This window comes from Pinus tabuliformis, chromosome 5_2 (genome assembly GCF_031772625.1).
Source record: "Pinus tabuliformis cultivar Carrire ecotype Pingquan chromosome 5_2, CPIR1, whole genome shotgun sequence".
Classification (NCBI taxonomy): Eukaryota; Viridiplantae; Streptophyta; class Pinopsida; order Pinales; family Pinaceae; genus Pinus; species Pinus tabuliformis.
In genome coordinates, this window is record NC_142306.1 from 875,336,225 (window position 1) to 875,355,063 (window position 18,839).

Here is an 18,839-nt window from a genome sequence, read left to right on the forward strand (position 1 = left end):
AATAGATGAATGGATCACATCAAGTCACGTGTCGACAGAAGGGTGGAAAACACACGGAATGATGGAGCAGGTTTTGCACGATAGCTATTGGATCATGTGGGATTGATCAACGGTGGATATCAGCCAAGCTAGTTGGCGATCAGGTGACATGATAGCCATTGGATCAAGTGAGGCAGATCGACTATGGATATTGGCCAAGCTAGTTGGCGAGCGAGTGACGTGATAGCCATTGGATCAGGCGAGGCAGATCGACGGTGGAGATTCAAAGCACCTAAAGTCAAATGTTGAAATGAATATGCACGTGGTTGATGGTGATTGGCCAGGTTTGTTGTGGATCGAATGGTAAGGAAACGTATGGGCTTAATCTGATTAAGACATGATTTATTAGCTTCTACATATATTATGCATGGAGAAAGTGTTGAAGGAAATGAGAATACAAGTGAGATCTTATTACAGAAAGAGAGTGATGGAAAAATATGATGATAAAATGAACCAAGTACTGAATCAAGACGACAAACTCCCAAAGCTCATGCAAGAACTAGAAATCTATGTTTTTGGGGTTGCTGAAGGGTCTCTTCCTCAATTCATGGTCCCAGAGGGAGGAGGTGAGGTTGAGACACCTACTGACAACCTTATGGTGATCTTTTTCTCCTTGCTAACCTGCTAATTGAAAGAAGGCACAAATGGAATCAAACTAAAACACAACCAATCTACGGTACACTGTTGTAATGGAAATGTAGCTACTAAAGCAAATGAACGATTAAACCATGAATCTATGTGCTACACTGTCGTAATGGAAATGCATCTACTTAAGCAAGTGAATGATTAAACCATAAATCTATGCTAGCATACATGTATAATAAAGAGGATCCTTAGCTGCTAGGATTGGGCCCTAACCCAAGAGCTTCAGCCCTTTGAGTTAACTCAGTGCTAGCTCGAAACAAAACTCATTCTTATTATCAAAATAATGAATCAAATCAAAAACTGTCACAAGTCTTGCAGCTCAAAAATAGAGTAGAGTTTTGCAATCAAAAGTATGAATCCTACTAAGGTCCTAGGCCTCTCTACTTATACGTCTGGAGTCTCTAACGACTTCCTTAAAATTAGGGAGGCTCGGCTCCCAAACTCGAGATAAACTGGTTCTTTGACTTTCACTTGCTCGGCTGCCTTCTAGTCCTCGTGATTTGGTTGTTTTCACTCCGAGCTGATGGAGGAATATTCGAATGGAGGGGTAGTAAATGAGGAGGATTTACCTCCTATAATTCCTCTCCCTTGTCCCATTTGAGTTTTTACCAAGGTCTTTGCCAAAATTCCTTTCTTTTATCCTTAAATCCTGCGTTAAATGTGCATTAGACCACAAAACAAAATATCCAACTCTAACTCATCTCATAAACAAAATATAATCAAAAGTATGCAATAAGTTGTTAGAATAGTTAGTTTGACTAAGCTAGGAGGTGAATTAAGGCCCATATAATTACCCAATGACGAGGCTCATCACTTGTTAACAATTTACATCATTGACTAGTAATCAAGCGACTTTCAAGCATGTTCAATGTTATCATATCTATTCACATGCTAGAATCTTTACTTTCATCGGGTCGTGTTGGAGTGCAAGACCCTGGACTCAGATCACACAAGTCCAGGTTGCAAAGTGGTGTGACATGGTTTATGATGATATGCATGTCTCTTTCAAATGGCTGGCTGCGACCAGACCATGAGTTATCATATGTGATCCTTCTCATTATTGGATGGTTGCAACCATACCTTGGTTTCATTATGATCCTCTTTGATGGATGGTTGTGCCCATACCTGGATCCATTTACATGATCATTCTCTAGATGGTTGCGTCCATGCCACAATTCATGTATCATTTGACAGAGATCTCAGTTTATGTATATGTATTTGTACTTGCTTGCAGGGTTTCCAACGGCATGACCAGTTCCCCGCATTGATTTATAAAGCATTTCATCCCTCATTCCAGCTCGGCCTTCACGCTTTAGGGGGCATTTGTTACACAACATTTTGCCACTTTCACTGTACTCCCCGTTCCTTGATCCTGAGGACCTCTACAATGAGCCCTACATGCTTTGCCTTAATGGAGAAACTCCCATTATGTCCCTCTTCATGAGCAGAACATTTTCCTTTTGCACCATTTCCCCTGAAACTTCTGTTTTTCCTAGTTTACAAGGCCGGCGCTAATGACCTTTGTCTCCCCTGTGCCAATGTGAAGATATTAGCACTATTCCTTATGGTGATCGGTATGACTATGCTGTGTTCTAGTCGCGCTGGTCCTGTTATGGAAAGTTTTTTAAATTAGAGCCGAAGATTCCAGCTCTAGAAGCTCTGTAACAGAAGTCTGGTAAATGGTTTGGCCGGATGGGGTCAAGGATGACAATTTGGGCTCCTTTCCCCTATAATGATGGAACTACCTCAACGGATAAGTCCTTCTCCCACGAGAAGAGGATCCATCTCCCATCCATATTTCCTATATAAACCTCCCTTCTTCCCAAGCATAGGCTAGTGAGAGTTTTGGTTGAGTTTGAGTATACTATTTTGATTAGACAAGCAAGCTATTACTAATGGTATCCATCTAGTTGTGTGATGGAGAAGTGTGTTTGGTTTGGAGTGAAGCCTAAAGGGAAGAGCCTTTAAACTATTGTTGTTTTAAGCCATCATGAAGTGCTAGCAGAAGCGTGTGGGAACCTAGTCTTGTTAGAGGAAGACTGCAACATCAAGACGAATGGTTGTAATCTCTCTTTGATATTAATATATGCAACTATCGATTGATTTCCTACATGTTTTGCAATATTACGTATTTGTGTCTTAATGGTTCTCGACTCATTAAGTAGGTTGAATTGAAATTTGTTTATTATTATTTTTGTGCGATGTTGTTGTTTACTTGTTTCAGGAGCTTGAAGAAGGAAGTGAGAGATTGTTGGAGCGAGCAAGCAAGGACATCATCAAGTAGGATAAGCGACCAAGAGGTAGGCCCCCTTGATTGATTCTAACCTAAGGAAATCTTCCATAGAATGTATCTGTTGTGGCTAGACCCATTATTGGGCTAGAGGAATTCATTCATGTCCACACTTATAATTTTACTTCACCACATGCTTGCTTGCCACCTCAACTTGATTTTCTCATAAAATTTGTTGTTATGGGCAAAACTATACACTAGATTGTTCTTGATGAAGGAGCCTCCACATGCATTATGTCCATATCATGTTGGAAGTACATTGGTGACGCAGGGCTAGCCTACTAACCCCAGAATCTTCAACAAAACTCTACCTATATTAAACATGCATTACAATCACTCCCCTTTTTATAATTCCAATCTGGAAATTTCATACATTTCCCAGTTGCAGAAGCTATCACATAGTTCACAACTAGAACCAACCATCTTCATACAAAAGTTTCCGCATGAATTGAAACTTATCAAAACATAAGATTCAAACACAATTCAATTAAAGTCAAGCTTGAATTGTACATGCACCTTTGTCATTAACATTCAACGGTCTCATCATTCAGACCCATTACGTCTCATACACCATCACATTCACATATGCTGGATTCAATCAACAAACAATGTGCCCATGTTTTAATATTAATGCGCCCTTTTCAAACATACAGCCATTCAGATTTTAAAAATCTGTCTTCAATCTCTATTCAATGCAACAGAAGACATTCTTACCACTTACCAATCTGTAATTGAATTCATCAATCGATTTTCTGATTACTCGGATGCCCTTCATCTTGGTATGCCCATACTACCACACTGCTCTGCGTTTCTGCATCAAATTGCCAACGCTTTCATTAAACTCAACCTTTACTGCGCTCTCCGCATCTTTGCAACTGAATCTTCAACTCGCTGTTTACACCTTTCGCCTCATGTCAAAACAGCTTCAAATATATATATCCCATACAAACAGTACTGCGTTCATTCATTCATGAATCGATCTTTACGGCAACTCATTTACATATCTGCAAAACGCAATAATGGCCTACCATAAATTTAACACATGCTTGTAAATGTGCTTACCTCCAATTCATAATGCGCCTCACCTTATTCAACGCTCCATCCATCAGAAAATGTCCAACACAGCAATTTACGCTGCCATACATCGATTTCCAGCCACGTACTAATGTTAATCATACGTTTGGCCCAACGCATATCCACTCCATACTTTGTGAGCATCGATTCATTTTAAACTTAGTTGCAGTCCGGCTATTTAAAATACCTGCAATACCACAGATCGACTTCAAAATTCACTGCAAATTAATTTCAACCACAATTTCTTCAACATCGCATCTCAATCGATCATTGTTTCGTTGCCAATGGACGGATTGTCCGGTCATTTAAAAATCTGTTACAATTGACAGAACTCTGCATTTAATATCAAAACAGAACTCTGTGCCTTGATTAACTTCGATTCCCAATTACCAGATTCAATTCTGGTTCCACGTCTCAACAGGTCGATTGTGCTATGTACTTAGCCATCAATCGATTTACCAACACAGCAATAGGCTATCGTGTTAACACGTTCCATGGTTTCAATGAACGCATGTCACTTATCTCTGAATTTATACAACGTACAATCCTTCTCTCGTTTGCACTCGAGCCACCCCCAATTAATATAAACAACGTTCAATTAACAATTCAAACAATGCATTCATTGTGAATATCATACCTTCTGATGACAGCGTTCAAAATTTCCATGCCGACATGACAAATACAAACTTTTAGATTCAATTTCAAATTGGAACAATCATTACGGCAAACAGGGATTTTAAATCAACACTTTATGCAACGCTCATTGATTTCTTATTTGATTCACATAGATTTACCATTCCTCTTATGAACTCCATGGATTCACATTTGCTGGCGCTCCACACAATTTTCTTCTGCATTGCTATCAATCAAAAACACAGATTGATATACAATATACAACATAATCTCTCCCCTGAATTATCAATTCAATTTTACAATTGTCATATGAATATCGATCCCTCAAACTTACAAATTCTTTCTGTTGCACTTTAATCAATCGATCAATACATCAATCCAGATCTATATATATATATATATATATATATATATATATATATATATATATATATATATATATATATATATATATATATATATATATATAAATCTGAAACATTGTTTTCATATAAATAGAAGGAGATCACTTACAACCTTTTCCTTTTGCCGGATATTCAATGTTCATGGCCCTTACAAATTTTCCAGAGGCTTACAGCCTTGGTTGTTCAAGCTTTCTCTCAATCACTCTTACACTCCAACTATTCAAGTCTATTTTTCTTCACAAAAACCACTCCTATTTACACACAAATAATGCATTTAATTCACTCAAAATATCTCTCCACCTAATCCTCAACTAATCCCATACATAGAAATCCTAATCCCAAACTTTGCTCCTAAACTATTTCTGTCATATCCTTTTATTTATTAAAAGAATATTTACATAATCCTCACTTCTCATAATTATCTCCTATTTTAATAACAAATTAATTAATAAAATATTAAAATTGTCACACCCCCTTTTATCACATATTTACAAATGAAAAAATGGTCTTGATGCTCCTGCATCAGACTCCCAACATTTAAATTAAGCATGATCGCCGGATCATGTGTTCAGATCTGTGTATGCCTGGATCCCATATCTTGCGTTGTAACTTTCTACTTGTCGCTGCTTCTTTCTGATATTCTTCTCCAGGTTTCCACACTTTATGTTGCATCGCTCCACTAGCTGTGCTCTTGCAATCTTTTGCTGTCTTTCTTTTGCTGCTTCTCCTTTTTTTTTACTGCTGCTGGCCTCTTCGAGGATTCTTTCATCATCATCCGCCTCATCAGTTCAATTTCTCTGCCTAACAGACTTTCTCCAGCATCTTCAATAAAACCTGTATTCACAAAACAATTGTTAGAATAAAAACCATAAGGCTTCAGCGCCCCCATAGATGTTACTGTTGTCAGTGTTGCCTCAGCTGTCACCATAAATGTCGCCCCACATGTTGCTGCCTCCCCAACTTCCTGTCCCTCTGCAACATTCTTTTGCTCGTCATCTGCAATTTCATCTGCAACTTCCTTCTTTGGTTCAAATGTCTCTAGCAAACATTTCAACATTTCATTAACATGCTGCAATTTAACTCCAGCATAACCTCCATCTTCCTCTTCGACAATCTTCAGTAATTGTCCATCATCATCTTGATTGATTCTAGCAATCAAATCAAGTTCTTCCAACACTGTAGCTTCATACTCTATCACTATAGCAGCTCCAAAATTTTGTCCACCAGTCTTCTCTTGGCTATACAGACAAGCCAACTCTTTCTTGTCACCCATGGTAACAAACCTCTGCTTATGAGACTTTACGGTCTCATCTTCTTTCTTCAACTGTTCACCTCCTTCCAAGACAATTCCAAATGATGGACTGTCTTCTACATCACCTGTAAACACAATCAAATTGTCAGCTTCAAAATCACAAGACCCAATGGTCTCACTTGTTGATTCAGTCATCCGCAGCTCCAAGTCTTTTTCAGGACTCAGAAAATCTTCACTGGCTTTCTCCTCAACTTCCTCTGGCAACACTTCAATATGCTGCTCTGAGTTCCTTCCCAACTCCTTTGTCAGCACATCAGTATGCTGATTTGCATTCATCAAGAGACTGTTAGCTAGTCTCTCCTTCTTACCATCATCTGCTCCATGACTGTCATTCATGAAAACTCTCTTCCCTTGCTTCTTCAGCAAATTATCCTGCACATAAGTCCTCTGTCTCTCCAATTCTCTTCTCTGAAGATCTAGTTTCCTATACAACTCAACAATTTCATTAGGAGTAGAACTTGGAAACTTTACACAATTTTCCATACCTTCACCAGCTCTTAACCAATCATCAGCTGGTCTTTCTCTCTCTGCATCAACATTCTGATTAGACTCCTTTGTCTTCATTTCCTCCTGAGATCTTTCTATCTCAGCATCGATCTGAACAGCCTTCAGATTCAATTCTTCTTGAACAAATTCTAAAGCTTGTTCATCTCCTTGTACTGTACCTGCAAACATTCACAACTCATTAGTTTTTAAATCACAAGACTTTTCAGTATTGACTGCTTCCTCCATTACTTCCTTCTGAACAAATCTGCATTTGGAATCATCGAATTCCATCTCTGGCTCAAGAACTCTGAGTTCCGTTTTCAACAAGGCAATCACAATTTGCCTCAACCTCCTCTGCAATTGTCGCCAAATCGCTCTCTTTCCGTTCAGTGGAAAGATCCATCCTCTATTCTGGTTTTCCCGCTCTTGTAGCATTTCTTCCAGTACGTGCAATTGTACCTTCATTACTGTAATCTCTATTTCTCGAACTTCTGCAGTCATCTCATCTCTGTGGCATTCCTCTGAACCCTTCTCTGATCCTCCATGATCATCTTCTCCATGAGTTTCTCACTCATCATGAGTTGCACTAGCCTCTGCAACAGTAATCTCTCTTGTTGCCACTTACCTCACCAAGCTCTCCTCACTCAGTCTTTTGGTAAGTACTTGGTTCACTGCCTCTGGAACCTTCCGAGCACTCTCTCTGCTCTCTCCAGGCTATCTCTTCAACTCACCTTCTTCTTCAGGACACTGCAATTGTCCTCCTTATTCAGCCTTTAGCTGAATGCCAGGTTCACTGCCATCATCTTCTCTGCAACCATAAATTGCATTTACAAATTTCAAATTAGAAAAATCATCTCACCTCTTAAGATCTTGCATGATATTTTCCTCCCTGCAATCCTGTTCACTTGTGTAGTTTGCATATCAGATTTAGAAATCTGATCTTCTTTTCAATCATTCAACATATATTCAAAAATACGTTTCAGTTCAACAAAACCTTCTGTCCTCATTCGGAAAAACAAATATCTTCTATTTCAACAGAGCCAAGCTCTGATACCAAAAATGACGCAGGGCTAGCCTGCTAACCCCAGAATCTTCAAACTCTGTTTATATTAAACATGCATTGCAATCACTCCCCTTTTTATAATTCCAATCTGGAAATTTCGTACATTTCCCAGTTGCAGAAGCTATCATATAGTTCACAACCAGAACCAACCATCTTCATACAAAAGTTTCCTCATGAATTGAAACTTATCAAAACATAAGATTCAAACACAATTCAATTAAAGTCAAGCTTGAATTGTACATGCACCTTTGTCATTAACATTCAACGGTCTCATCATTTAGACCCATTACATCTCATACACCATCACATTCACATATGCTGGATTCAATCAATAAACAATGTGCCAATGTTTTAATATTAATGCGCCCATTTCAAACCTACAACCATTCAGATTTTAAAAATATGTCTTCAATCTCTATTCAATGAAACAGAAGACATTCTTACCACTTACCAATCTGTAATCGAATTCATCAATCGCTTTTCTGATTACTTGGATGCCCTTCATCTTGGTATGCCCATACTACCACACTGCTCTGCGTTTCTGCATCAAATTGCCAGCGCTTTCATTAAACTCAACCTTTACTGCGCTCTCCGCATATTTGCAACTGAATCTTCAACTCGTTGTTTACACCTTTCGCCTCATGTCAAAATAGCTTCAAATATATATATCCCATACAAACAGTACTGCGTTCATTCATTCATGAATCGATCTTTACGGCAACTCATTTACATATCTGCAAAATGCAATAATGGCCTACCATAAAGTTAACACATTCTTGTAAATGCGCTTACCTCCAATTCATAATGTGCCTCACCTTATTCAATGCTCCATCCATTAGAAAATGTCTGACACAGCAATTTACGCTGCCATACACCGATTTCCAGCCATGTACTAATGTTAATCATACGTTTGGCCAATGCATATCCACTCCATACTTTGTGAGAATCGATTCATTTTAAACTTAGTTGCATTCCAGCTATTTAAAATACTTGCAATACCACAGATCGACTTCAAAATTCACTGCAAATTAATTTCAACCACAATTTCTTCAACATCACATCTCAATCGATCATTGTTTCGTTGCCAATGGACGGATTGTCTGGTCATTTAAAAATCTATTACAATTGACAGAACTCTGCGTTTAATATCAAAACAGAACTCTGTGCCTTGATTAACTTCGATTCCCAATTACCAGATTCAATTCTGGTTCCACGTCTCAACAGGTCGATTGTGCTATGTACTTAGCCATCAATTGATTTACCAACACAACAATAGGCTATCGTGTTAACACGTTCCATGGTTTCAATGAACGCATGTCACTTATCTCTGAAATTATACAACGTACAATCCTTCTCTTGTTTGCACTCGAGCCACCCCCAATTAATATAAACAGCATTCAATTAACAATTCAAACAATGCATTCATTGTGAATATCATACCTTCTGATGACAACGTTTAGGATTTCCACGCCGACATGACAAATACAAACTTGTAGATTCAATTTCAAATTGGAACAATCATTACGGCAAACAGGGATTTTAAATCAACACTTTATGCAACGCTCATTGATTTCTCATTTGATTCACATAGATTTACCATTCCTCTTATGAACTCCACGGATTCACATTTGCTGGCGCTCCACACAATTTTCTTCTGCATTGCTATCAATCAAAAACACAGATTGATATACAATATACAACATAATCTCTCCCCTGAATTATCAATTCAATTTTACAATTGTCATATGAATATCGATCCCTCAAACTTACAAATTCTTTCTGTTGCACTTTAATCAATCGATCGATACATCAATCCAGATATATATGTTTGTATACAACTTTTCTCAATCAATCCATGATATATATATAAATCTGAAACATTGTTTTCATATAAACAGAAGGAGATCACTTACAACCTTTTCCTTTGGCTGGATATTCAACGTTCATGGCCCTTACAAATTTGCCAGAGGCTTACAACCTTGGCTGTTCAAGCCTGCTCTCAATCACTCTTACACTCCAACTATTCAAGTCTATTTTTCTTCACAAAAACCACTCCTATTTACACACAAATAATGCATTTAATTCACTCAAAATATCTCTCCACCTAATCCTCAACTAATCCCATACATAGAAATCCTAATCCCAAACTTTGCTCCTAAAATATTTCTCTCATATCCTTTTATTTATTAAAAGAATATTTACATAATCCTCACTTCTCATAATTATCTCCTATTTTAATAAAAAATTAATTAATAAAATATTAAAATTGTCACACCCCCTTTTATCACATATTTACAAATGAAAAAATGGTCTTGATGCTCCTGCATCAATTTGCTTCCCTCATCTCAACTAGTCTCTGAATACTTTAGAAGCTTTCAATCATCGAGGTTTCCGCCCATACGGTATTCTCAACTCCTTACCCATTCAGTTGGAAGGAAAGATGGTGAGTTTAGAAGTTGAGGTTGTTGACATTAATCTCAATTACAACCTTCTACTTGGTCGGAGTTGGACTCACGAAATTTTTTTTGTGGTTTCTTCACTTTCCATGTGCTTCGGTTTCCCCACCAAGGGAAAATTGTCACGGTTGATAAATTGGCTTTCGTTTCCTCTGACTCTTCAACAAGTAATGTCCCTTATGTCGGGAAATCCAATGTTCCTTATGAAAGTGTTGGTGCAGGTCTTTTTAAGGACCTTGCCTTAATGGGAACTTTTTCCCTTCCTCCTCCCTCCAATGTTGCCTCAATTAACATGATCTCATCTAATTATGACCCATGGATCATCCCTAGTCCTGACCAAATCGATAATTTTAGTGACACCATGCCACTTAGCCTAGTTGAGAAAACTTATCAAACTATCCTTTTGGCTTCTCTGGCTGCACCTACAACTCATGATTGATTGATATTTTCCCTAGACTCATTTCTAAAAACTCCTTGGCTTGGTTTTTCTGATTCTAAAGATCATTTGAGTGAGACGTTCCTTACTAACTAAAGCATCGATGAATTCATATCTCTTGAAGAAACCACTTGGAATGATATTCATCATTGTTCCTCTTTTATTCCTAGCCTTGGATCAATTCCTACTTGTATAGGTATTTTACTTTCCTCTGAAACGACTACTCCATTTCAAACACCTATCTAGGTTCACAAGGTGTTGTCTGAAGGTAATTTGGGTAACATTTCAAAAACCATGCCAATCAAGATCTTGGTTAAACCTGAGATTGTTGAAAACATTCACATAGGGGCTTCTTGTTATCCTGATGAGATTAAGAACTACACAACCCTGTTCAAATAATTTCATGATTTCTTCGCATGGTCTTGCGAATAGATTCCTGGCATCGATCCCAATATTGTGGTGCATGAGATCCCCACCTATCTAGAAGCAAAACCTATGGGAAAACATCTTCGTCCGGTGCACCCAAGGAAGGAAGTTGCCATTAAGGGTGGAATTGAAAAAATTCTCAAAGATGGCTTTATTTACCCTATACCATTGGCAGATTGGGTTTCCAATATCGTTCTGGTAACTAAAAAATTGGGAACCATATGAGTTTGTGTTGACTATCGACATATTAATCAAGCTTGTCCAAAGGATAATTACCCTACTCCCTTTATCAACCAAATTATTGACGAATGTCTGGGGAGTGAAATTTTCTCCTTTATGGATGGATTCTCTGGATATAATTAGATTAATATCCTTCCTACTGATCAGCATAAGACTGCCTTTATTTGTCCTTGGGGGACTTTCACCTACAAAAATATTCCTCTTGGCCTGAAAAACATTGGTGTAACCTTCCAACGGGCCATGTATTATGCTTTCCATGATATAAAAATATTGTTCAGCCATATCTTGACGATTTACCTACGCACTCACTTAAATGTCAAGACCATCCAATTCACCTTCAAGCAATTTTTCTTTTCTAATGACACTACAATATCTGGTTGAATCCTCATATGTGTGTTTTATGAATTGAATCTGGTCATCTCCTGGGCTTCATAGTATCTAAAGAAGTAATATGCATCGATCCTCTCAAAGTGGAGGCCATTTTCAAATTTCCACCTCCATCTTCCTTACATCAAATTCAGAACTTTCAAGGAAAGGAAAACTTTCTTCATCGCTTTGTCCCAAATTATGTCAATCTTTCTAGGGATTTTACTCACCTTTTGAAGAAAGGAGTCCCGTTCATTTGGGATGACATTTTTTAGAAGTCCTTTGATGCTTTAAAGGTCACCCTCATTAGCACACCTTTGTTGCATCCTCCGAATTACCATCATGATTATCTCTTGTACTTGGTCTCCACTGACAATACCATTGGTATGGTGTTAGTTCAGGATGATGACGAAAAAAATGAGAATTTTATATACTACTTGAGCCATAACCTCTTTGATTCTAAGACTCAGTATTCTCATGGAGATAAGTTGGCATTGGCAGCAGTTCATGTTGTCTAACATGTTCCTCACTATATTATTTTATGCAAAACTATAGTGATAACTGATTGCAACCCCATGACTTATATTATGTCTCGACAATTACTTGGGGGAAATTACTCCAAATTGATTTTCATCCTGCAGGAGTTTGACTTATATTTCACTAAAGCTAAGTCAAATAAATCACTTGTTTTTGTCGAATTAATTTGTGACCTTCCCTCTGCAAACATGATTGTTGTTTATGATGAGTTGATTTGTGATGAATCTCTCTTCCTTATTAGCACCCATGATCCATTATATGGATATATAATCATATATGTCCAAACTCAGACCTTTCTATCAGAGTTATTTTTCTTTGAGCGATGCTAAATTTGGTACCAGTCCCAACCCTATTAGATTATTGGGGATACCTTATACCACCTTGGTGTGGATTCAATCCTTTGATGGTGTCTAATGCATAAGGAAGCTGAGAAAGCTTTAAATGACTATCACTCTGGAGCCTATGGTGGTCATATGTCAGGATATGTTGCCACTCAAATATTTTTTATGCCAATGATTTTTAGCCCTCTATTTTCAAATATTGTATTCTTGCAGTCCAAAATTGTCATGCTTTCCATATCTACAACCATAAACAACGAGCTCCACCTACTCCTTTACACATAGTTATCATTGTTGGCACATTTTCTAAATGGGACATTGATTTTATGACTTGTAACCCTCACTCGTCCAAGGGGCATGGATACATCATCATTGTTGTTGATTATTTCACAAAATGGGCCGAGGCAATGCCTACCTACAATCCTGACAGTGAAACTCCAACTTTGATTCTATTCAACCCTGTCATATATTGGTTTAGTTTACCGCAAGCCATAGTCACCGACCATGGATCCCATTTCTAAAATCACATAATGACATAACTTACTACTCATTTCGGCTTACGTCACGATAGCTTGACTCTGTATTACCCACGAGCCAATGACCAAGTTGAAGTTGTTAACAAAATTTTGGTCACAACTCTTCAACGAACCATTGGGATGCACAAAAAGAACTGGAATCTCATGAGTTTTTTGGTATTATGGGCATATCGAACCGTTGCCAAAATGACAATAGAATTCACACCTTTTCAATTGGTTTATGGTCTAGAATCCACCTTGCCTATCAAATGCAAAATCCCATCTTTAAAACTAGTTGTCAAATTACTCAGTGGTACTTCACACGAGGAAGAATGTTTACTTTATTTAGAACATCTTGATGAGACTTGCCACATTTTTGCATTGGTAACTAAGACACAGAAAAGACGAGTTAAAGTAGTATGACAAAACTGTGACCCCTCATGCATATGAATAAGGTGACTTAGTCCTATTTTATGATCAAGCTAATGACAACTTAGGTGTCAATAAATTTGAACTTGTGTGGCATGGACCCTATATCATTACACTTGTTTTACAAAAGGGTACATACGAGTTAGTTGAATATGATAGAAATTAGTTGTTTGAACCCCGCAAGGGCTCTACCTCAAAAATATTATGCGTAGATTTTGCATACATACTTTATACATTAGTGTGTGTTTCATTAGTGTGCAATCTTTTGGTGTGAATGTTTACATTTTGGTGAACATGTTTTCCCTACTTACCATGTGTTCCACTTTGTTTGCAGATGTTGATGAACCTTCTTCCTCATCTCGGTTTCACTGATGAAGCTTTTCGTAGTACGCAGAATATCTCTTTCACTATGTGGGCACTCTATGCTCCCAATGGTGAGTTAGTGAGTTTACAGGGCATATGTCTAGGTCGTACAACTAAAAATATTCTCGAATAAGGAGGAAGATTTCCCCACCAAAATCCCTTAATTAGTGGATTTGGTTCCCAATACTAGGAATCTGCATTAAATTACGGAAACGCATTCCTAGATTTTCTCAATCATTGGAGCTCCAGAGTCTGTGCAATTATTTCCGAATATCTTCTTGATTTATTATTTAATATTGATCCTCCTGTAGTGGGGAGAAAGTCCCTAAATTATCTCCTCCTCCAAATCTTCATAATCTTCCCAATATTCTCACAATATTCCAAAAAAATAAATAATATTAGGCACAAATATGCGATTATCCATAAACCTTGCTAATGAACATGTTAAAGTTAAAAATATGTTATCTAATGCAAAAAGAGAGCTTTATTGTGTTGAAAGATGGTCAGATGGGCCTTAATTTATGTCTAATTTAGAGGCCCATCAGTCATGGTGACAAGTCCTGCGTCATTTAAGTTTTATGAGTCCAACAGAGGGGTCACTTGACATTTTTTCATGTTTAGAGAGTTTGAAAAGGAGGGAAAAGGAAACTCCAAAGGTCCCTTTTCGTAGATAGTCTCTCGAATTTGAAAACGTAGAAAACAATATTCAAGAGAACCTCTTAGCCACATGTGAGCAAGGTATTCTTTTTTCATGCAATAGTCTATCTCAGTCCGAAAAGGGGTTAAACTTATACTGAGTAGAAGTCATTTCATTTACTTTAATGAGTTCGAAACGACAAGTACTCAATAATATTTTCATATTTTGAGAGTCAGAAAAGAGTTGAAAGATGACTCCAAGGAGGTTCCTTTTTCTTTATTTTTCACGAGTCTGTAAAAATGATAAAATAAAACTTACTAGTTCAGTCAAAATCAATAACTGTCACCATTTATCCATGACTTGTCACTACACAAGTGAGCACACATTACCACGGTTTCGAGAAAAATATTAAAATATAAGAAGAAATGTGCCCTAAATAGTAAATATATTTCAAAAAACTTACATAAACTCAAAAGTAAAACAAATTTCCCATTTGACATTTGGTAATTTGGAGAGAACTTTTGACCCCAAGTTTCCCCGATCTTCAGGCAAGGAGTGCGATCAATCCAGGACACCATTCGATAATCTATTTGTTGCATGCAAGATATCTATCCTTCCTCTACATTTTGATTGTGTTTTCAAGTGATTTCATCCATAGAGTAGGTAGTAAGGAGGGCTCAAAAAAAATTATGTCAAGGGAAAACAGTGTGGGTTTTACCCATCGGACCCGCGTCGCTCTCCTTAATCTCCAAGATTAATGATGGCTTTTCATATTTTCACCATATAAGATAATAAAAACTTTGTTTATGGATGTTTCATAGGTTGTTCACTAAAAAAAATGGTGATTGAATGGAGGGAAAGAGGTCATGAAGCAGAAGGCCATGAAGTTGCCCAAGATCCAAATTATATAAAGGCTCTTCAAGCATGCAAGCTACTCAACTTATTTCATATCCCTTGGATTAGGACCCAGATGGAACTACTGCAACATTTAGTTGGATGGTGGGATGTAGACCGATAACTTTTTATCATAGGAGACCAAGAACTCGAGATAGATATTGCAAACATCTATATCCTTACAGGTTGTTTTAGAAGGGGACAACAAATTCAACTATCTGGTTCTCGTACTAGGGGAGAGAGTACAGATATGTTGATAGAGAGACATTTCCCAGGCTCTTGAAAAATAAAGAGTGGGAAAACCATCAAAAATATCTCGTTGAGAGTAGTTATTCATACCATGGCTCAAATAGCTGGATCTCAGGCCTTACACGAAGTGACCAAGTCTCACTTCCAGCATGAAATAGACTATCTTACTCCTAGAGTATTTAACTGGTGCGAAAGGTTGTTGGTCAACATGAAAGACCAACTCACTAAATGCAAGATAGGGAGATTGAAACAATTCAGCTTTGGGTCGATATTAGTGACGTTCTTCCTAGAACATGTACCATTATTTAGATATCAGTGGTTAGAGGTGGAGGTTCAAGGACCCAGGGATCCATGTGTTAGGTCCCTATAATACTAGTGATTCCCCGATTACTATTATCATTGTAGCCCTTATTGTTATTGTTGTGCCCCTATTATCCCCATATTGTTATTATTGTGCCCCATAGAAGCCCACTATTTTTATTTTTGTGCCCTTCTATTATTATTGTTATGTCGGCTTTGATTATATTATGAACCCTTACACTCCTATATATAGAAAGGAGGTTTTGTCATTTGTATCATCCAAGAATTATTCATTTGTGTAATGTAAAGGAAGTTTCCCCCTTGAAGAGGTTGACTTTTAAGGCGTTGATCTACCTTTTCTATATTTTTGTGAGCTTGTTGCAGAACATTTGGTACCAGAGCTTTGATTCTAGGGTTTCGCTGCTCCAAAACAGGTCATCCTGGAATTTTCTCTATAACCTTTTTGTCACACGGAATCAGTCAAGGGTGCGGACACAGCTGACCTTCCTAGAAGTCTAAGACATTCTAATGACAAACAAAACAAACTGGAGCTATCCTTCTCTAAACATACATTATGATATGAGAAATCAAGTGTTTCGTTCTTACCTCTGTCCAAACGCTGTTGTAGAAGTCCAAGCTTTGTTGATCCAGATGAGCTCCTCCCGTTCTCCAAAACCTGCAATCACCAACAGTCAAACAATTAAATAGCACCTGATTATAACATAAAACAAAGCATATTCAACATATAGACCAAGGAGTACATGAAATAACCCATTAACAACAAGCTATTGAGAAGAATGGACCAATTTGCATTAAAGGTAATCAAAAGGAACCATTACAACCTGAGCCTTGGTGTTGTGCAAGCTCCTTCCAGGGTCCACAAGAGTCTTCCTCTACTTTGACAAAGCTCACCCACCTCCAAATAGAACAAGTAAAGATGACAATCTCTCCTCACAAGCTTCTAAATGGGAGTCCTAATTCCTGCAGCATTTACCCTTAGAAATCTATAGCTTTCAACCTTCTTCCTTCTGGCTCAATGCCTCTTTTTATAGTGCTCAAGAGGAAGTTAATCAGGTCCACCATCAATGGGATAGTCCCCTCTTTGGATGGGATCACTCCCTTATTGATGGGATAAGTTCCTCTTTGATAGAAGTGCATGAACCATCTGGAGGCGCTCAATACTCATCCAAGAACCTTCTAGAAAGCTCTAGAAGTGACCACAAGTAAGTTTTTGAAGATGAAACTCGCGCATTTTAACCTTTTCAGAGGGACGCACCTGCCCCTTTAGATACAAAGCGTCCTTGGACGCAGACCTTATGAACAAAAGGTGCGTACCCGTAGGCAAGGCTTGAGAGAACCTGCATACCCAGAGATAAACATATTTTATAAGGACTTTCTCTCTTTCTTGGATTTTGACATGAATAGCAGAGGCATAAGACTTGCTCAAAAGGGTAGTATGACTGTTGATTGAGCCATACCGACTGTAAATAGCCATGGTGACATTTTTTTAGTGTAACAGATTGCCCCCTAAAGTGCGAAGCCTGGAATAGATTAGGGTTTTGTATTATCTAGGAAGGGTGAAGCGCTTTATCATTTCTAGGATTATCTCGTGGAGAACCTGGTTGGAACCTGCAATTTTCAACACAAAATACATGGATAAGATTATATCATCACTGAGGTAGGCATTCCCATACTCAGATAAAAAATTTTAACTAACAGACTAACTACTCTGATACAGAAATGATCTTGTAGTACATCATAATCATAGACTTTTGTAGACACAGTATGGGCGCAGCCATCTGTTTATGATTAGTCTACTTAGATAATGAATACAAAACTCCTCGCAGCCTGGACGGTAAAGATTTGATCCAGGGTCTTCATTCCTACTTCTCGAATTGGTACGATTCTAGCCATGCGAATAAATGAGTCGATGTCGCACATGGTAGAAACCACTTGATTACCAGTCGATGATGTGAACTGTTAACAAGCGTGAGAGAGACCACCAGTAATGTCAATGGTTCTCAAAGTACCCAGTACAATCCATGAGATGTGAATGAATGAGTTGGTGTCGAACATTTCACGGAATCCTTCGATCGAAAGTCAATGATGTAAACTGACGTCAAAGGCGAGAAACCTGCCATTGATGCATGCAGACTTCAAGGCACTGACGATTTCTAAGTCATCTCTCTAGATAATGTGCTGATGTCGATAGAAAGAGACTCGTTGCAGGCAAGCCCATAACACGAAATCATTGTTCAAGTTGAAGAAATATTGCTGTAAGGACTGACTCAGGGACGGTCAAATGGATGACAAGTATTTTGTAGATGAAATTTTTGTTTGCAGACCTCTTGAACACATAACGACACGACAGATGGTTTGGTGCTAAATAACTCAAAGTTAATCCCCAGAACCCGGTTGAAGACTTTCAAAAGTGGTTTGATTGACTGTGAGGTAAAAGATTTCCCAACCCAGGTGAATGAAAAGTGTCGTGTCCAAGAGTGGTAATAAAGTTTCTTTTGAGACAAAAGGTAACAAATAGGCTCATTCTTCTCTCTTTTCCCCCGCCATTTCTGGCAAGTACCTCTTTATTTTTAACAAGCTTGAGGAGGATAACATATGCTTGATTATAAGCTCATCCTTCGGATGAGTCCAACCCAGTTTTGATTCGAACCCTAGGAAGGAGTGGTTCGTTCATGTTTATAATTGA